General features: G+C 36.7%; 1 long non-coding RNA gene across 1 annotated transcript; it reads left to right on the top strand.

Moving 5' to 3' along the window:
• The first annotated feature begins 5,318 nt into the window (after nucleotides 1-5,318).
• Nucleotides 5,319-20,140, top strand: LOC113945401. Its single transcript, XR_003527072.1, has 3 exons — nucleotides 5,319-5,480; nucleotides 6,572-6,648; nucleotides 20,085-20,140. It is a non-coding gene; the product is annotated as an uncharacterized LOC113945401 (long non-coding RNA).
• Nucleotides 20,141-20,354: the final 214 nt, after the last annotated feature.

Here is a 20,354-nt window from a genome sequence, read left to right as displayed (position 1 = left end):
CATGAATATAGAGACTTTCAATACCTTTACATAATCTCTACAAGTTTCTCCACCTCCTGCTACACTACATTTTGGTTTTTGTAAGTAATATTAAAGAGTACATCTGCATGCCATGCTCTATACACTGATTTTCCTCTAAGTGCCCTCATGTGTTTCAAATGTATATGTTAGCAGTGCAAAGCTCACTGAAATAAAAAAAATAAACTTTGTTTTAATATGATCTGTTTTCTATCTGCCTTCTGAATAGAGTAAGCTCAAAAAATGGAAAGCACTTTGTTTCAGTTTGGGGGTGAATGAAGATAAGTAATTCAGATTTTAAAATTAAGTAAAATCTTGGGAAATGTTACTGAGTATGCTCTATATGAACTTTTCTAAATTACCCTTGCTAAACTTGGGGATTAACAGGTTATTATTGACTCTTTATTTCACTGTAAATATTTTTTATGTAAAATAAATATTCCCAGAAGCTTTAATAACACATTGTTATTTTTATTAATTTTCTTTTTAAGTAAACATTACCCAAATAATAAAGATAGTCTTGTGAATAAGTGATTGGTTTGTGCTCTGGAAGATTCAGATTTCGGGTCAGACTACAACTTTCCATGAAAACCTGAAGAAATCAAACTGTCTGGGCTTCTGTTTCCTGTTGGTACCTTTTGGATAGTGATTGCAAACTTTTCTGTGTTGACACATTAACAGCATAGTCAAATCCCAAGCTTTAAAAAAAAATAGGAATACGTAAAAATCCACAGGTTTTTTGTTTATTTGTTTATTTGTTTGTTTGTTTTTAGTATTTGTGGTCTGTTTTTTGAATCTTTAGATTGTGAAGGTCTTCCCTGTAGCCACGAGACATGGAAATTTTATATTATTTGTTTCTAGAGAAACTGAAAGCTTGAACCTTCACATAATTTCAGACACTGGGGCTGTAAAAAAACACTGACTACACACATAATGAAATTTTATTGTTGTTGACAGAATTATCTATTCGTAATGAGTCATGTCTGAGCTCAGCTACAACAGGAAAAATGTGGTACTGAAAGTACTCTGCACCAAACAGGTTGTACCCATAGAGCCACTATGTTTAGACTTTGAGTGACTGGGCAAGCCATGAAATTTGTAATTTCTTCCTTTTAATTTAGTTAGCAAAAACGGTAATTCATTTTTTTTGGGGGGGGGGGGAACTCTAAACCATGGAAGCCCTCTCCATTGTTTAGAAACAAACTCCTCTCACGGATAACAGTGTATCAATTCTAGTAGAAAAAATAGCATTTCCACCCAGTTTAAAAAAAACAAAACACCTTGACTATTTCTGTGATGGTTAACCTTGCAACAGTAATATGTACCCTTGTGATCAAAAGGCCTGTTTACTGTAATTCTCTAATAGCTTATGCAGGCTTTTCTCTTCCCTGCAGATTCTTGGAATGCAGAAACATGTTCATTTCTTTGTCTGAGCAACTCTGCTATCACGACCCCCTGCCAGCATTCTCTAAATTGGCCGCCCATAATAGTAGAATAATTTCAAGATGACACTGTTAGTTTCTAAAAACTTTAAAAAATTGTTCTAATGAGGTCCATTTGAGGTTTCCCTCCTCTATAGCTATGCTCATCTTCATAGGAATTTTGATTCTACCTCTTAAGTTATAGCAGTAAGAGCATACCTTAGGTGTAGTAAGAATGGAATTGAAAGCATATTTTTCTCTGGCATTTTTCAGTTCCTACTTTTCCTTTTTTACATAACATCTGGTCAATTTGTCACTTGGAGGATGTTAAAAAACTACTATTTTAGCTGGATTGTTTTTTACGAACAGCCTCTTAAAATCTCAGGTGTCCTCCTTTCTTTCATGAGATGTAATTGATATTAATCTCACTTTATACATATAATTTACTGACCGCATTCAGAGTTTTTTCCGTTTCTGCTTTATATGAATATGTTGAAATGATAAGATTTGTTTCGAGATCATATGTCTGGAGTAATGTAGTGCAACTCTTCATATAGAGTATCTTCGGACAGCTTTAATGTTGTGATTCCTGAGTTAAACAACCAGAAGGAAAAAGAGAGAAAATAGTTATGAAAAAATATTATATCATTTACAGTGAGCTAGAGAATTCCTGTTTAAAGAGAGCAGCTTCTTACCCAACTACCATCAAAGAGGTGTACAGTCTACCAGCAGGAATGTTACACCATTTGTAATCTAGTTTGTTTAAGCATAGAAAATGAATACATGGCAGCTCAGCTTCCGTGTGAGTTTTGCAATGTATAGCTGGGTTTCTGAGTACTCAGGAGGTTCAGTCTTGATTCCAGTATATGCACAGGCATGATTACAGATAAGTCACTTACACTGACCTGTTCTGGAATTAGAAGTTCTTTTGCTGAATAGCTAAACCAGCAATGCTGGAAGGAAAAGTAAATGTACCAGGCTACAGAGTTGCTTGACAGACACAAGGAGCAGGCCAATGCCAGATGGCAGAGAAAGTGGAAAAGGAATGTAGAACAAACTGAATTTTAAATTGCGGCCCACTGAAGTAGTAGCAGAAAGGGCAGTACTTCAGCTAAGGTCTACATGAATACATAGCATGGTGAACGTCAGCAGAAACTGCACAGTTACTCAGTGTAACACACAGCCTTACAGCATGAAGAAATAGTTTTACAGGCAATTCTTTTTTACTTGTTGATATCTCTTTAAGCATAATCAGGTCCATCTCAGCTACTTCAGAATTCATGTATTATACTCTGATCTTAGTGCTTTGCTCTATTTATGGAAGTTGATTATAATAACCAAAAGAAAGAACTATGCCTTTGTTGGAATGCATCATTACTTTCCATTACGTTATGAAAGCAGAAGAACTGTATTCCCTCTGCAGGAAGAAACTGGGATTGCTTGTGGTTTTTAAAAATGTTAAACTAAGTAGTAGCTAATATTTTTGACTAATGTGAATTTACACTTGAGAGTATAGAAATATTTTTTTATTACTGAAAACCTACCCTAACTGATATTATAGACATATTATATATATACTACATATGCATTATATAGACCTTATTCTTGTCTGTCAATAAAGGTTTGATATCTGTACATACAATAATTTGTAAACATCTAATCCACAATCTCTGAAATGACATTCATCTGAAAGCCTCAAATATCTTTCATCCTACGTTCATAAATGTCAGCCTCAGAAATTATTAATGTGTGGGATATGAGGCAATTTAATCCCCAGTTGAACCCAACACTAGATGCAAAAGAAAAACAGCAATATCTATTATGCCACTTTGCATCAATTGTTAATGATCCATTTTACTAAATGAAGAGCACACTTACTGCAAGTACTTGTCCTGAAAATGGAAAATCTACCACCATATTGTAGGACTAACAAATTAATTCAATTAGTAAGTATAAAACGAATGAAATGGATCAAACTTCTTCCTTCACCTGGCAGAAGCCACTGACTTGTGCCTTTGTAAAGAGAACCAACATCTTCTATATGTTATTAGTGCTTATCCTTCTGCTCTCTCAAAAGTGAAGATTTAGTCCCTAAGCTGCATTAAAGGTTAAGCCTGCTGAAAAAATTGAGGGCTGAAACTTACAATATATTGTCTCTTATTGTCATATCAAAATGGAAGTAAGTAAAAATATGGAAAAACTTGACAGATAAAGAAGGAATAAAAGTATTTTTATAAGACGGGGGGATTAAGGATACAAATTTTCTACCTTGCATACAGCAGTAGAAGGAACAAATATGCTATGCTCCTTCAGATCTCAAGATATCTGACCCTTATGTACTGAAGTGTTGAAAGAAAACACTTACACCATTCTGTCAGACAGAGGTCTGGCCTCACCTCTGCTACAGCCATGAGTAGGCACAGTTACTCAGTCATTTTCTGTAGGGAATTATTACTTGTAAAAGTGATGCAAAGACTGACACAAGACTATTGCTAAGGAAAATCTTAACATTGGAAAGAACATGAACAAAGAAATTCCCAAAAACAAGGTTTCTGCTGTACTAATTAAATTGGAGGCTAAATAAGGTGGAGGGAAACCACTCTTATCAGGATCATTTGGAAGCTTTAAGAGGTAAGGTAAGAGAAGAAAGGAAATCTTGTTCTTTAAAATGACAAGTGGCTGCAATACAAGAGCATGCTGGAAGGAAATTAAGTGGAGCAGAATATGCATGAAAATATGAAGAATAAAATATATGAGAATATAGTTCTGAGAAGAAAGATGTAAAGGAGAAACATGAGTGAAGGTCTTGAGCACTTTGAATTTGCACAATTGTGGAAGAAGAAAGCTTAAAACAAGTGCTGATGAATCACTCTGCAGATTCACCAGTACACTAAATTTTGGAGTTCAGTATGGCTTAGTGATGTGTACTGGGGCTGTGGCAAAGTGAGACTGGCTCTGCACAGCTGCACTGGAGTACATTACAACTAATCTCTGTGTTTATGCTTTCAAGTATATCAGAAGAAATTTTATTGAATAAACAACTCTGGACCTCTTGTACCTTTACTTTGTGCTGTGATTAGTTCAACACTTATTGCAAACCTATCTGATCTCAATTTTTGTTTACTCTTGTATTTTGTCGGTATGACACTTGTAATTATATGCTCTTGAGTTCTTTCTCTGGTTGTTTGCTCTTCTGCTAAACACAATATTAGCCCTTTAGAAATCCATTTATTTCTACTAGCTATCTATGAACCACTTATTGGCTGTGTCACAAATGAGTAGACTCTATTTAGCCCATCCATTAATTGTTCAGATTCCTGAAACTTTATTTAGACTACCGTTGCATAGTCAATGGTCAGTGTCACCATCTGAGAGCAGGTTTTGTGTAAGAAAAATCAGTCTTACCCAAGAAGTACAGAAATCCTACGTAGGAAGAGTAGTCAGATAGGGCTACTACCTCGCAGTCCCACAGCTTCCATCTCACTTCCACCATCTGCCAAATGCTGCCAGCACAGTTGAGTGTGGCACAAGCAGTTACAGGGTGACAGAGGCTGTGGTGCCATGCAGAGTGTGTTCAAACAATTAGAAAGTGTGTTCTGTGGCCAAGGCCCCAAGACCTTATAACTGTCCCTGGTGATCCAAGGCATAGGACATATCCATCTGAGAAGTACAGAGGTGGAAAAGTATGCATTTTTCAGAATCTTGATTTTTTTGAGTTATAAAAATGGTTGAAAGTTTGCAATCTACCTCATGTTTTTGCTGAAAAAATGGTAATCGCAAAGATAGAAATTGTTTCCTTCTATTGTGGATCAGAGCATTCAACAGCCTCTTATTTTTTGCCTGTAGTATTTCTACCAGAACAAACACGGAATTACCTTGACTCTTTCCTTCAGTTTCCTTTCAGAGCAAAGGATCAAATGTCTTCAATTAATCCACTTTTGATAGATAGCTTGATTATAACTATTCAGTATGGATCAAGTATATAAACGGTTAGCAGATTGCCATATGACACTAATCTAAAATATGATGATGTTATGTGAGGTAAGTCATGAAAATTAAGATACTATGGAAGGAATGACCATAGTTTAGCTGGTGTAAACTCTCCAGAATTTATATTGTTGTTTGGCACTGATTGCACTGTTTCCCTTTAACTTCTCCAGGTATATGCTTTATGATAGATACAAAAGATAGTATATCTGTCTTAAAATATCTGAGTATTTATGCTGCATTAAACGCCATTAGGTTTACACTCTATCTTTTCGTTGTTCAGACTGGTCTTTCCTCACTTGCTATGGATCTCATGTTAGCTTTTAAATTACATATTTCAGGGAATTGGGGTTTATCTTTGAATATGACTCAGGAATTCATGAATAAATAAACTTGTCAGAACAGCTGGAGCATGTCTCTTACCTGCTCTTTGGGATGTGCTAAAGACATTTTTCACAAAATAACAATTTGTTAAAGTGTAACTCAAATACAGTAAAAATCACCATACAGAACTAACCTTGGAAGCGTATTTTTTTACAAATTGTTGTTAATACTGTATGTTGTTTAGAGGCCTTTAGGGAAGACCTGGTCATCTGAAGTTAATGAGAACTCTGTCTTGAACTTAATAATTTTCAATTTTGTAACATTCTAATTAATAGAAAGTTAAGAACAGCTGAATTGAGAACATTTCACAAGAAAATGTTCTAATTTTTCCAGAGTTGGGTCTAACATTGCTCGACAGCATTTTCCCCCTCACCAGTGAATTTTCAGTGGAGTTGACAAAAGAAGGTGCTTGTAGTTACTCAGCAGTTGAATCCCGAATTGCCATGGCTTAAAGGCAGGCTTGAATGGTTTCACTGACACTCATACCTGAACTTGCTGTAATTAAGTCTGAACTTTTTCATTTGTACAAAACATTTAATGGTGGCACTGTTGACTATCAGATTTATTAATAAGACATTCCCAGTATTTTCTGCAACCTACTATAGGTATCAAAAATGAATTTATATTGAATTGTGAATCTCGTTCAATCATACTCTGACAGCTCCACAGACAAAGCTCTGAGTGTAGGTGATGGCAGCATCAAGAATTTAACAGCAAAAAATCTGTCCTCCTGAATACTTACCTTTTGCCTATTTTTGTAGCTTTGCTTCTCCCTCCTGCAAGAACATGCCTTCCCATGAGTGATGGATTACTACATATAAGGAGTGTTACAAAAAGGGTGGCGTACACCAGATTCCAATTTGGTCATGAAAACTTACGTACCTGCCATTGTCATCTCTCTGTAAAAAAGAGAGAAAGTGACTTTTGCCTTCCATCATCACCCACATCATCAATCCTGGTATTAGCATTATCATAACTGCAGATTTTCAGAAGGTCAAGTTCAAATCTAAGCTCATTCCTAAGGCAGTAAAGCAAATTGGACTGATCTCTTCTGTAAAACCTGGGAATGTAGAATATCTAGTCTTAGTAGGCAGTTCCTTTCATGGATTCAGTGTCTGTATATAAGCCAAAAACAGTTAATCTGGAGGGAGAGGGCATGGTAAGCACAGCAAATACAAACTGACAGTATAAAAATAAATTATGAAAATTTATACTAATTCTCAAAACTCAACAACTAATGAAAAAAAAAAAATCAGTCCACACATGATACTTTTTAAACCTAGCAGATTTTAAGCCAACTTGTATATGATTTGTGAAGGTTTGGGTTAGCAGTGGTATTAGTATTTTCATGAGCTCATGATAACTTTCTAATTAGGGGTAAGAGTGTGCCTAAATAAATTGATTTATGTGAAATAACACAGTGAAATACACATGTGAGAGGAGACCAAGATACGACTTCTAGACATGGACTCCAGGAAACTCTTCCATCCACATTTTAAATAGGAAAACATAAACACAATTTAAGGTTTGAGTTCCTAATTTTTACTAGCATTTTTTACTATCTAATTCTCCTCTTCATATTTTTTTTTCGTTATATGATTGTGAATCTATGACTGCAAATAAGGAGTAACAGAGTAGAAGGTTGAGCTTTATATCAACACTTAATTGGAAGCAATAGAGCAATCTGTAAAATTTGCTATCAGGCGGTGCCAGGGATAATACAGTAAAAAAAAAATATTGTCATTTCAGTGGTAAGAGTGAATATAAAAAGATTTAGTTGGGAGCAATTTCACTGAGTAAAGATTAAAGACATTGTACATTTTACCAGGTATAGATCTCATACCTATAGATCTGATTTGTTTCTATTTAGGATCTTCAGCAAAGATATGCTATGTTATCAACCATTTTATTAATTTTTCAGAATGGAAAACCTGTTCAAGTACTTTTTATTTATGTGTTCCTTTTTTTTTATAGAACAAAGGCTTAATTCTGACACCAGAGTACATCAAGTAATGTTCTGATGCCACTAAATCACATATTTTAATGTAAACGAAAGGTAGACTAAGAGAGGCAGAGGGCATGCATTAGTTGAATAGCTACTGGAAGCAGCCAAAATGATAGAACACCTTAAAGGTAATTGCAAGGGAAATGAATCTATGTAAGAAGCACAATACTTAAAGCATTCCCAGGTGTGAAAGTCCTCTTTAGTTGTAATGGTGCTAGCAAGTGCTCCTGTGGTACTTTCTTATTCTGTGTATTTTCTACCGTCAAATAAGATAAATGAAAATGTCTTTTTGTTCATTGACAGTATTATCCCCTCTGACTGAAACATTTTATTCAAGTCTGAAATTTTAACCCTGCTGACATGAAATCATAGTTTTCTGTATCATGTCAGTGACCCACATTAATGTTAGAGAAGTGTTGTAGAACAGTAGCACTCGAGTTCTAGTTTTTTGTAAAATAAACCTTTTTGGAAATTGAGCCAACAGCATAAATTTAGCACAGATCTTACTGTTAATGCTTTATCAGAAAAATGCTTACCTTGAAAGCATCCCACGTGCCACAGATAAGCCATGAAATACCTGGAAGGATTAATTTTTTTGGTAACTCACTTCTAGTGGTTACCAGCACGATGTTAAAGAATTTATGGAGTTATGTTATATTTAGCAACAAAGAAAATTATCCAGGGCCTCATGTACTTGGCAAATCATGAAGATGATTTTAATTCCTTTGGTCACATGAAGTAGACCTTATACAAATAAACATTTCAATGAATCCCAGAGTTGTTTCTCAGATGAGTTGAATACTTTGAATGTAAGGAAGATTGGAAAGATCATGAAAACCTAATTTTATACTTCTTTTCAAGCAAAGGCTGTTAAGATTCAAATTCCCAATTTCTGTTCCCTGTTCCCTTGTGTCTTGTAGCAAACAGTACTTCACCTTCTTTACACTGAAGTGCATGAAGTGCAAGTTCATAGCAATTAACAACTGTTATGACATTTTAAAAATCCCCCATGAAGAAAGTTCATTATGCACTCCTTATTTACCTATGTATTAGTAGAAACTGGTTCTCTTACAGAAAAATGGAGTTTGTATTTGACTTCCTCCTTTACTCTTTACCAAAAAGTCTCCTCTATAGCTAAAACAATTAGCTTGTTGTAGTATCATTTGTGATTCAGGTGACGTTCTTGAAGAAATGGTGCTTTTCTATGTTGCCTAGTGCTTCCATTTAATACACTGATGATAAAATTCTGACAACTGAAGAATGAAATAAGTATGAAAAACAAAATTCCTGGCTTTATAATGTTCTATTTACTTTCCTATTTCAAGTGTAATGTTTTCTCATCACAAGAGTTAGCAATAGATACATGTGGAATTCACAGAATCAGAATGATAGGATGATTTGTGTTGAAAAGATATTAAAGATATCCAGTTCCAAGTCTACCTGTTGTGGGTAGGGAACCTTCCACTAGAGCAGATTGCTCAAAGCTCCATCCAACGTGGTCTTGAATGTTTCCAGGGCTGGGGCATCCACAACTTCTCTGGGCAACCTGTTCCAACACCTTACCATCCTCACAGTAAAGAATTTCCTCCTAATTATCTAATGTAACCTTGACCTCTTTCAGGTTAAACCCATTACCCTTTATCCCATCGCTACATGCCCTTGTGAAGTACCTTGCTACAGCTTTCTTTCAGACCCCTTTCAGGTAGTGGAATCAGTCTACTGGTAATTACAAATCTCATAATTACTATCTCATATTGGCCTTTTTAGCCACCAGTGCGCTTGTAACAAATGTGGGTAGAGCCCTTCCCAAATCTTTGTTCACGAAGCCTAGCCATGATGATGATGATGAATCACAAATGTATTCCCATTCACAGCAACAGAGGAATAGCAAAATGACAACCCTCTTATGCATTTCCTGTTTTAAATTCTGAATTCTGTTTGCCTGAGTCCTGACCTGAAGTTACCATGAGCTCTTACTGAATGGGAGACCCTTACTACTTTGTCTATTACTGTTGATTGGAGAATCATGCCAAAGCTGGAAACTGTGTATTTTCCTGATGGAGCAAACTTCATACATATCTCTTCATTTTCTTGCTGATTATTCTATCAGCACCTGACTTTGTTCCCTCTTTAGAGGGCTGGCAAAATTTGTCTAAATAGTCTATACCCAGAGAGAAAAACAATGGGAATCTTAAAGTGAAAGGAGTAGGAAAATCAGACTTTTTGGCTAATGTAAATTTGTGGAACTGTACTGCTATCCATGGGTACATACCCAGATAAAATAAATTACATAGTTTCTCTGTTTTGCCCAGCTGAACATCTGGTCCAAGATTTTGTTTTGTAAAAGAAGTGACTGGCTAACGATGCTTCTCTTATTATCATTTGTGTTTTCTTGATGTTTTATGAAACAAGATTAGGCTGAAATAATGATAGTATCTGCTTTTAAAAGTCACTCTGTACAGATAAGTACATTTTGCATTAGAATTAGTTAAATTACAAATAAATAGTAAAATGAGCTAATAAACACAAAATCCAGATAGTTCTAATTGGTCTGTGCACATAATTTTCAAGTTTGTTTCTCTTAATATAAGAGTGGGATAACCAAGAGTGGGATTAGCAGCAGACCTGTAAGGGGGTTAGAGACTGGGCTGACAAGCAAAGGACCCAGAATGAGGTGAACACAAAATCATCAAGTCAAAGCTTAAGCAGGGCCATCTCCTGCATTTTCATGTAAGCAAAGAAGTGCCTATTCTGGGGCAAACACCACCACTCTCCCAACCTTCTCTGAGAAATCAGCATACTGGGGTGCCTCTCTGAAGTACCTGTACACTGTTGCACACAGCATGGGGAATAAACATGAGGAGATCTGTGTGCAGTTGTAGGGCTACAGTCCTGTTTGAATCACAGAGGCTTAGTGGGATGTCTCCCATGACTAGTGAGCTGCAGTCAAGGGATACAGGTTTTTCAGGAGGAACTGGCCAGGAAGGTGAGAGGAAGCTGGCCTTTTTGTGAGAGAATAGCTGGAATGCATGGAGTTCTGCCTTGGGATTGATGGTGAGCTGACTGAAAGCTTATGAGTAAGGATTAAAGAACAAATCAATATGCACATCGTGTCTGCTAAGGCCACCTGATCAGGAAGAATAACTGGCCAAGGCCACTGGACCTCTTGGGGGACTTCAGCCACCCTGGTACCTGCTGAAAGAACAACACAGAAGGGCATAAGCAATCAAGGATGCTCCTGGAGAGAATCAATGACAACTTCTTGACCCAAGTGACAAAGCAGCCAATGAGCTGAGATGCTCTGCTGGATCTCATGCTTACAAACAAGGGCTTATTGGAATTGCAAAGGTTGGAGGTAGCCTTGGTTGCAGTGAACATGCAATGTTGGACTTTGGGATTCTGAGAAGACAGAGTAGAGCAAAAAGCAATTTCTCAACCCTAGACTTCAGAGAACAGACTTTGGCCTTTTTAAGGATCTGTTTGGAAGAGTTCCATGGGATAAGGCCCTCAAGGGAGGAGGGGCCCCATAAATTTGGTTAATATTCAAAGCTAACCTGTGAGTTCTGCCAGAGCTACTGGGCACAGGGACAAGTTGCTCCAAGAAAATGAATATCTCCATTCTTGAAAATATTCAAAAGGTGTCCAAACACAGTCTATGTGCCCTGCTTAAGCAGTGGTGTTAGATAAGATGATCTCCAGAGATCCCTTCCAACCTCAACCATTCTGTGACTCTACAGTTTTGAGATTCTGTGAACTGATACATACAGATTAAGAAAGAGCTTGTTTGACCTACATTTTAAAATATATTTAAGATGGCATAGAGGATACGAAATTTACTAAGACAAATATCAGTCTTACTTAAACTGACCACACTATTCCCCTCCAACCTATCTTTTAATCCTATATTCAATATTTGGGTAACTTTATGCTAAGAATCAGTAGCTATTTCTAAAAGACAAAAATGTATTCATAATGTGTATCATCTAGCAAAGCGATCTATTCTGTTTTTAACACAAGTTATCCTCCAAATGAAATTGAAGCAGGGAGATAATCAAAAGGTAGAACTACAGCTGTGTTTGGTGTATGGCTAATCAAAGAAAGAAACTGTTTGCTTTGATTCTTATCCTGTTGTCCTGTAAAGAATTAATGTGAGCAGCTGACAGTCTGAGCATTTATTCTGTAAACAGGGAGATCAAGGAAGAAGAAAAGGCAAAAATCACCAGAGCACAATTACAACTGTCCCTGAAAAATGGAGTAACCTAAGCAACAATGCGTTTCCTTAATGTAGGTTTCAAGGTTAACAAAAAAATAAAAATATTTATTCTTTGCAGATTTATTACTGCTCTTTACTATCAGTGCATAGTTAAGATTTATCATATATGTAAAGATTCACCTTTAAATTACACAAAACTTCTCTTCCTTGTGAAAGTAATTCCAGAAACTTAACACTTGTAATGATGAATACCTCTGTCCCACTTCTACACAGTGGACATATGAATAGATACTGATAAGGCCAATCTAAACTCTTCTGCTAATCCTTCCTGAAGCATTATGTTTTCATTATTCAAACTGGAACTGTGCAGTCTCCTAGCCACAAGGCTCTATTATTCTGTGCATGTGTGTGTTTGTGTATGTATATAAAAATATAAATAAACCATGGAAGAAACTAGGACTCACTGTTCCAAGGACTAAATGTTCCAAAACTCTTTGGTAGTCAGTAAATCAGAATCTGTGTGCTTTTAAAATTTTTATTTCTAATTTTTTTTTAATTTTTTTTTTTTTTTTTTAAAAACTGAGGTGTTTAAAAACAAACAATTTCACTGACTGGAGAATATGATCCCATTTCCAAAGGATGGCAGAGAATTGCTTAGGTGCCTGTAAAACCTGTTTTTGGGCACTCAGGCACTATGGTTAAACATCTATGTACCAGTGAAAGGTATAGAATTGTATATCAAGAAGGAAATTTGGACTCTTGTGCAGACAGACTAGCAAGGTATTGAGTGAAGGCAGCTCCATATTGCCATGCAGTCTGTTCTATAAAGTATATTGGTTTTGCATTTTTTTCATCAAATACATACCTGTGTTTTTTTTTTCCAGTAGGGCAATAGATGATTAAGGCAATATTTATCATGAAAGAAAAAAATATCTAATAAAAACCTCAGTGTAAGAGTAGGAATAGAGGGGTTCATCCAGCCACAATATACCTGTCAGGCTCCTGATGGCACTCTTATGCTACACTGGCTGTGACCCGTACACATTACTGCAAGGAAAAGATTACAATTTTTCAGTGACTACAAAGACAGTTCTAGCTCCTTAACTGTTCCGTAACAGTTCTGGTGAACCAGGAATCATCTCTCAGAGGGAGAGAAGAAACTAGGGTGTGACAGGGGCTGCAGTCTTGGGCTCTGTCTGTGGTCTGAGATTGAAGAGAGGTTAAGAGCAAGGTCTAAGGATGTTACCACGTGCTCTTTGTTCACAGTGCAGACTGTGCCCATGGCTGGGCTCAAAGTGTTGTACTCATCATCAGTATAGGCTCCTGCTGTGCCTGATATGAAGACGTTGCTCTCCCACAACCCAAAACCCTCAGTCTCTGCACCTGAGGGATTGGCTTGCCGTGCCAGGGCAGTCACTCACAGCTCCACAGCTGCTCCCCTCCAGCAGCCTGGGGAATCTCAAGGCCTCCCCTCTACTTGGGGCACCCCCAGCCCCTCCACTGTAGCCTGCTGGGGGTGCCCAGCACTGTGAAAGGGCAGTCTGCATCCTCAGGGTCTGGGAAGCAGCCCATGAAGCCCCAGCTGCAAGCTGCCCTGGAGAGGAGCCACAGGCATCTGCTGGTGATGTGTGTGGAATGAGTTTAATTTAGGCACCTAGGCTGAGCTGATGCTGCATGTCAGCCATGTGGACAGGTAATCCAGGACTAAACAGTGGGTTTAAGGATGTTTAGAGTATGTTAAGGATGTTAAGGATGTTAGAGTATGGATGTAAGAAGAAACTGCAGCCTGGAGAAGGTCTGTGGAGTGAGATGGGCTCTGGATGACAGTGGGACACACTTCCTTAGACCTGAACATCTTCATACTTGTGCTGGCTGAGCTGCCTTCGAAGGTAAATGGGAAATTGCTCTTTCCTTTGTTTATAGTAGAAAAATTCATGACCAACAAAACTGGACTCTTATTTTTTCTGCTAGAAGACCTAATAAACCTTCTGCAGTAGGTCAAGTGCAGCTCCTGAGGGCAGCTCCAGGGGCTGTCTCCTGTAAAGCCTAAACCATTTCTCTCCCAGCATGCTGTGAAATCTCTAAGGGCCTTAATAAACAATAAACAGAGATAAGTCCTGCTATTAGATCAGTTTTCATGCTTTTTGTAACAACGCAGAGAATTGTTAAACACTGCAGATATTTCTGAGCTGACTATTTGTCAGGGATGAAATTGAGACTTTCTGGTACCTCTGCCTCCAATAATATGCTTCCAAGAGATGTAGAGCTTGAAAAATGTGTTAAACATTTTTTTGTTGCACCATAAATGTCTTAGCTCCCATTTAATTTTATCCATGATTATTAACAATACAATGACTTTCATCTACCTATAAATCCTTACCTGGTACATTCTTTTACCAAATTGCTTTATTAATCCTTACTTATTATTAATTAGAAATGGCACAAACAGCACAATCATTTCCTTAACTCTGGCTGACAGCTGGGCTTTAATAGACTACAAAGCATGACTTTGGTATCTGGATTTTATTTTTCTTCTACATTAGCAATGTCACATGGTTACAGAAGGTAGAAAAAAAGGAGAAATATTTCTGAGTGTCTTTTTAAACTGTAGAGAGACAAGGTTTTATTATAAGTATAATGGATTGAAACTCATGGTACATTCTTAAATAATGCAAGCAGACAAAGCAGCTAGTAACTTTGCATTTACAATTGCTAGCATTTTTTTTTATTACTTTTCATAACATCCTACCTTAGGTATGAGTTTACTTGTGTGTTACCAGAAACATTGGTCTCTTTCTGCCATATTTGTGGGACTCACAGATTGTGAAACAAATTTCATAAATTCCCTGCAGTGACAATCGATCTGGCAGAATGTTTACATTTAACCGTGCAAGATCCTCTTAATTGCTTGGTTCAGAAGAGCATGATTTTTCCTTGGATACTCTTTATTCACTTGCTGATCATGCTTCTTTGACTTCCTTGCTGGAAGGCTTATAGACGATATAAAAGTCATATGAATAGCATTGAGCACCAAGAATGGAGGACCTTTCATCTTCTACATCTAAATAGTAAGCAGAAAAGTGGAAAAATACTGATAACACTGAAAATGTTTTAAATATTCTCATTTCGTGTATATCACACAATGAATTTTTTGTCCTGGGCAACATCGTGATTACTTTTTATCTAGACTTATGTACTTTTGGGCTCAATTTTTGGTACTTGAAATGGGTCTAAAATGATTTACTTACACCTTGGATGGGGTTCTTGCGTTAAATTGGTCCATTGCATCTGGAAAGCATCAAGTGTTATGACAGAAAAGTAGGATTTTGTGCTCCACACAAAGTTCTTTCTGAGTACATGAAATTCCTACTTTTGAAAACTAGAAATAAGCTTGATGTTTTCAACCAGTTACTGCTGAGATTAAAAATAGGAAGTTTTTTTCCCCCAGTTTTATTAAATCAACCCAAACTATATAGAAGAAAGAATCTTCTTTCTACATACAGCCATGTGCTGCACACCGGAAACTGTCAGAAACACTTAGCTTCATGCTGAAAATGTTTTTTACCTATCTCTCTCTCTCTTGGTGTTTGCTATTGTGAAAAGAAAAGGACAAGTAAGGCAGTTGAAGGTTACCCTCAAACCACATGCAAGAAAAAGAAAAGGAAAGAAAAAAAAAGAATCTTTTCAATTATAAATAGTGAATTCTATGAAACAGCTGCAACATGTTTCTGAATTCTTTGTTTCTGACTGCTTTCCCTTCATGCCTTGAGCAACCAAAAGGATTAATTTTGGGTAGTTATTTAAATATAGTTACTTGCTAAAAATCCTTTGCCAAGATCAGAGAAAAGGGATTAGGATTAAACTGTTCTAATCAAAAGTAGTGTGGGTTGGTTGATTTTTTTTTTCCTGATAGGAATTCTTTTGCTTCAAGAAACAAGTATTAACACTATAGGGACTTCAGTGTCGTATAGTACATATGTCTCAGTGCCAAGAAATACTAAATACAGAGAAAGGTTTTTATTGATTACCTTTATAGATGTCAGTGGACATATTAAGGATGTTAAGAATAGTATTAAAATACCATGTTGCGAAATAATATCAGCACTAGGTGTGTTTCTATTCTTGCCAATTTGTAGAATGGCTTTGTCTTGTATGACTTCCCTACAGAAGTCACACAGAGAAAGTGTACAACTAGCTTCAGTCAGACCTCATCCTTGGTGTGCCTGTAATTGTTATAATAATAACCGGAATGTTTTCCTGTCATATTTACTTCTCTTCCATAACTGATGAGGTACAAAAAAATTGTATATACAAAAGATGTCGATGTAAAAATGGCATCTTAAGATCATGCTGTCCCTTTGGGTCTTTGTCTCCATTATTTTACACTGTATTTTTTTTTTAAATGATTGTTAGTGATTCTTTGTAGACATAATGATTCTGACTGTATTTAAATTAAATCTATGTGTCTAGCTAATCTGGGCATGAGTGTGAAAACACGTTTTTTAATGAGACATAATAGATATTTTAATGAAAATAATGTGGATATATTGGTCTAAGCCAAACTTCAGAAGGATATGCAGCACGTTACAGGGTTGTGGTAGGCTGATAGATTTTTTCAGTTAAACTAGTCGAACTAGTACATGTATTACCCATTCCTCTGCAGCACAGAAATCAGGAAAAAGTTTCTATTTCTGGAACAAATAGAAATTTTTATTGCCTGGCTACCAAAATGCCATCTTCATCTAGTGCTTCCTGAAAGAGGTGTTACTCCCTTTATTTCTTTGGTCTTTTGTATGGTCTTGCACCCAGAGAGTTAGACATTAAGGTTGTTTTAGTCAGTTCTTCTATACTTGGAATGGTTACTGCAGATTACTTTAAAGTATTCTATTGCCCACTCATAATCACACAATGAACAGGTCAGTGTAAAAAAGGACAATGTCCTGGTTTGGGTAGCTGAGGTGTTCTCAAGGGAGTCCATGAAGTGAGAAAGGTTCTGGCAGATTTGGTACTAGTGTGTAGTCCCTGTTGATGTTTAGAAGTGCTTTGTGCAATGATAGAAGATTGGCTGAGAGGGTAGAACTGATGGAAGTATTATTTACAGGATTGGGAGAAATTATCCGAGATGCATCTCTGTGTAGTTCTTCCTTAATTTAATAATTGGTGTGACTGTAACCCTGGATGAGTACACTATTAAATGTTTCCTTCCTTTCAGAAATTAATTGCGATATCATTGAAGATAAATAAAGATTATTTTCCATCATGTTGCTGAAACATCTTCTAGTAGTAGATGAAAGCTGGCTCAGATGATGTGAGAACATTGATTATTGGGATCATGGTTGATGAGGAAACAGACTGGAAATGAGGTTTGGAAAGTATTTCAACAGTCCCATGCAGTCATCCAGCAGTGAGCCCTCAGTAGGTTGGAGATAACTTAGATGTTAATTTCTTGGGGACAGCACATATGAATCAGAATCATGACTGGGCAGCATTAGCAGTACTACAAGGAGCAATAAAAATGCTATTTAGCTGTCCATTGCATCCTGTAATCAGAGCATCTCGATAATCTCGGTTAGATGAAGAAATTTGTAGAGGAATCTTTTAGCTAGTGTTTCGTTTCTCTGAAATGGAAAGGTTCAAACAGAAGCTATTTGCATTTTGCTCTAAAATTTTGTTCTAGTGATTTTTTTATGTGCTTTCTTGGGCTTTTCCCCAAGCCCTTCTCCCCACCCCCCCCCCCCCCCCCGCCTTTCTACAGTTTCTCTTACAGAGATTTGTGCAAACTCAGCTCTTACCTGTGATGCTTGGGGGATTGCCTGAATCCCTGGCATATCTCATTACTTAGTTTTCAGGAGAGGCCCTAGTTAATGATGCTATAAAGATCCCCTTTCTAAAAAAATTGTGTTCTGACCACATATTTTCCTTCTCTCAGCTTGATAGGAAAGAGATTCTAGTTTCTGGTTTTCATATATATGATGCTGGATTGTGTTCTGCTGAGGTCTGAACATAATGTTATATGTGCCAACTCTGTGGAGTTAGTGCATCTTGGGCTTGAGTGATGTTCTTGCCCCAATACCACCTGGGTTTAGCAGTGAAACAAAATAAATGTTTATGTAACAACACTAGACAAGTTTAGAAGAAATTAAATACTTGGCAGTCAGGTATCTTTCCAGTTACTTAACCTCTTGTTTAGAATTCCAGGTTTACTTTCATCCTTTAAACCTCTGTTTGTAAAAAACCATCTTGTTACCATTGCCCTCTGCTCTGAATAATCTTTCCAAACATTTCTTAGGTGGGCTCCTTCAGAGATAGGTTTTGGATTACAAATACAATTACTTTTAATTGTACTTTTGGACAATTCAATTGTAGTTCTGCATAAGTGGTCATTTGATATTTTTATGTGTTCTGACTCTCAGAATCTCTGGAACAACATTGGCACATGCCATATTATGTTGGCATGGTTGGCTTAGTGGTGTGTTGCTTCTTAAGGGTATGAAGAAGAAATTTGCCTTTCCCATCTTTTATTACAGGTTCATGTCACACAAACAGACATTTTGTTTGCTACATTACACTTTATGTCAGCAAATGGCTTCCTGTGATTGTCCAAAATGAAGGATGATGCCCTAATCTACCACTATAGCTAACACTGTTCTTCCTCTTCTTTTATACATTGTACAGTTCTAACGAAATTTAGGAAGTAAGGCTATTATGCTCTCACACTTTTTGGGTGAGAGTCCACATAGAGCATCTTATTTTTTTACTTTCTGTTGTCCTACTCTGTCAAAAAGGAAAAAAACCCAAAACAAAACAACAACAATAACCAACCCCCCCCCAAACACCAAACAAACAAAAAACCCCCAACAAACAAACCAACCAAAAAATAGTCCAGTTCTAGAGAATTATCTGTTATCTGTCTCACACTAAGTGGCACAGACTCCTATTTTTGGAACAGTTGGTGCAGTGCACTATGCGTATAAAATTTCTCCTAGAAAAATATTTAGAATATAGTGTAGCTGCTTTGGACTTTCTTTGACAAAGTAATTGATCTCATAATGTAAAGAAGATGATGTCTGTCTGACTTTGATGGGTTTGGTCAAGTAGTTGGTCCTTGGTATGCATTATTAACAGGAAGGCACAGATATATCTTTGGTCTTCTGGCTTATGCACACACTTTCCTTGTTTAGAAATTAATTAAATCAGTTTTTACACTGCATATATTCTCAGTACTGACAAATGCTTTGTTTCATTTTCATACATACAGATGTTCGAGTCTTAGTGCCTTTTTGCTTGGAGCCAAATGGAACCTATCCAAGATGTGACTAGTCCTGTAAAGCCTTGGCACCTGACTGCTCTTATATTGTCAAAAACCTTAGTAGCTCAAGGTCCTTTGAGAGCATACACTGATCAATTTTCTGACTTTCTGGTAGTCTTTTTTCTTCATGTGGTCTGTGCCTAAAGAAAACATTATTTTTTCCTCTATAGAAATGGAAATATGTAGGTACTACCAACAGTAGTTGTGCAATTTTTTTATATTTCATTGTGGAATGAGATGGTGGACTTGTATGAAATGAGACATAATGGAGAATTGTTCTATGTTGTAGCATTCCTCAGTTACTGAGTTGGTCCAGTGTGGATGCCAATTAACTCACGAGAATGTTTACATCAACGAGCTCTGAAAATGTTCAGTTCAGTGCAGGTCAAACTAACAGATTGTCTTTTTCATAACTCAGCAAGGATTTAGGATTTTAAAACAGGTGCATAAAAATATTTAGTCATCTAGCTCACTCCTTCAGTTTTGTTTTTCTTCTCTCTAAGCCACACCAAAGATGTATCAGGAGTTCTCAAGAGGTTACCCAGTGTATTCAAGTCTCATGGAAACTGAACAGATGCTTTTCAGCTTTGTTGAACCTAGGTTCCTAGGAAATTCATTAGCAGTTTGCATGAAAATCCCTTGCCTTTAGAGTTGTATCCAGGTGACAGAGGCAAACAATGGGGAATGTACTCTTTGTTTTGCTTGACTTATTTTCTTGATTATTTAAAGCTATATTTTCCTTTTCAGATTTTCTCTGCGTTGATCGCTACAGTTCTATGAGCTTCTCCCATTGTGGATTACAGGTAGATTGTATATGAGATGGTTATGAGAAAATGTGGTATTAGAGCTTAATACTGGGTCTCAGATGTTTGGAAAGTCTATGTTGCAGAGATTTTTAACTGCCCAATATGGAATGCCTATTGAATTAAAAAAACCCCAAACAACTTAGTAGCTTGTACATCACTTTCCTTATTTCTCCACAACATGATCTTTAATGTTCTTCAGGTATGCACAGCA

The sequence above is a fragment of the Corapipo altera genome, unplaced genomic scaffold, assembly GCF_003945725.1.
Source record: "Corapipo altera isolate COAL_440 unplaced genomic scaffold, ASM394572v1 44, whole genome shotgun sequence".
Lineage (NCBI taxonomy): Eukaryota > Metazoa > Chordata > Aves > Passeriformes > Pipridae > Corapipo > Corapipo altera.
Note: the sequence above shows the minus strand (reverse complement) of the source record. Positions and strands in the feature narration are given on the sequence as shown.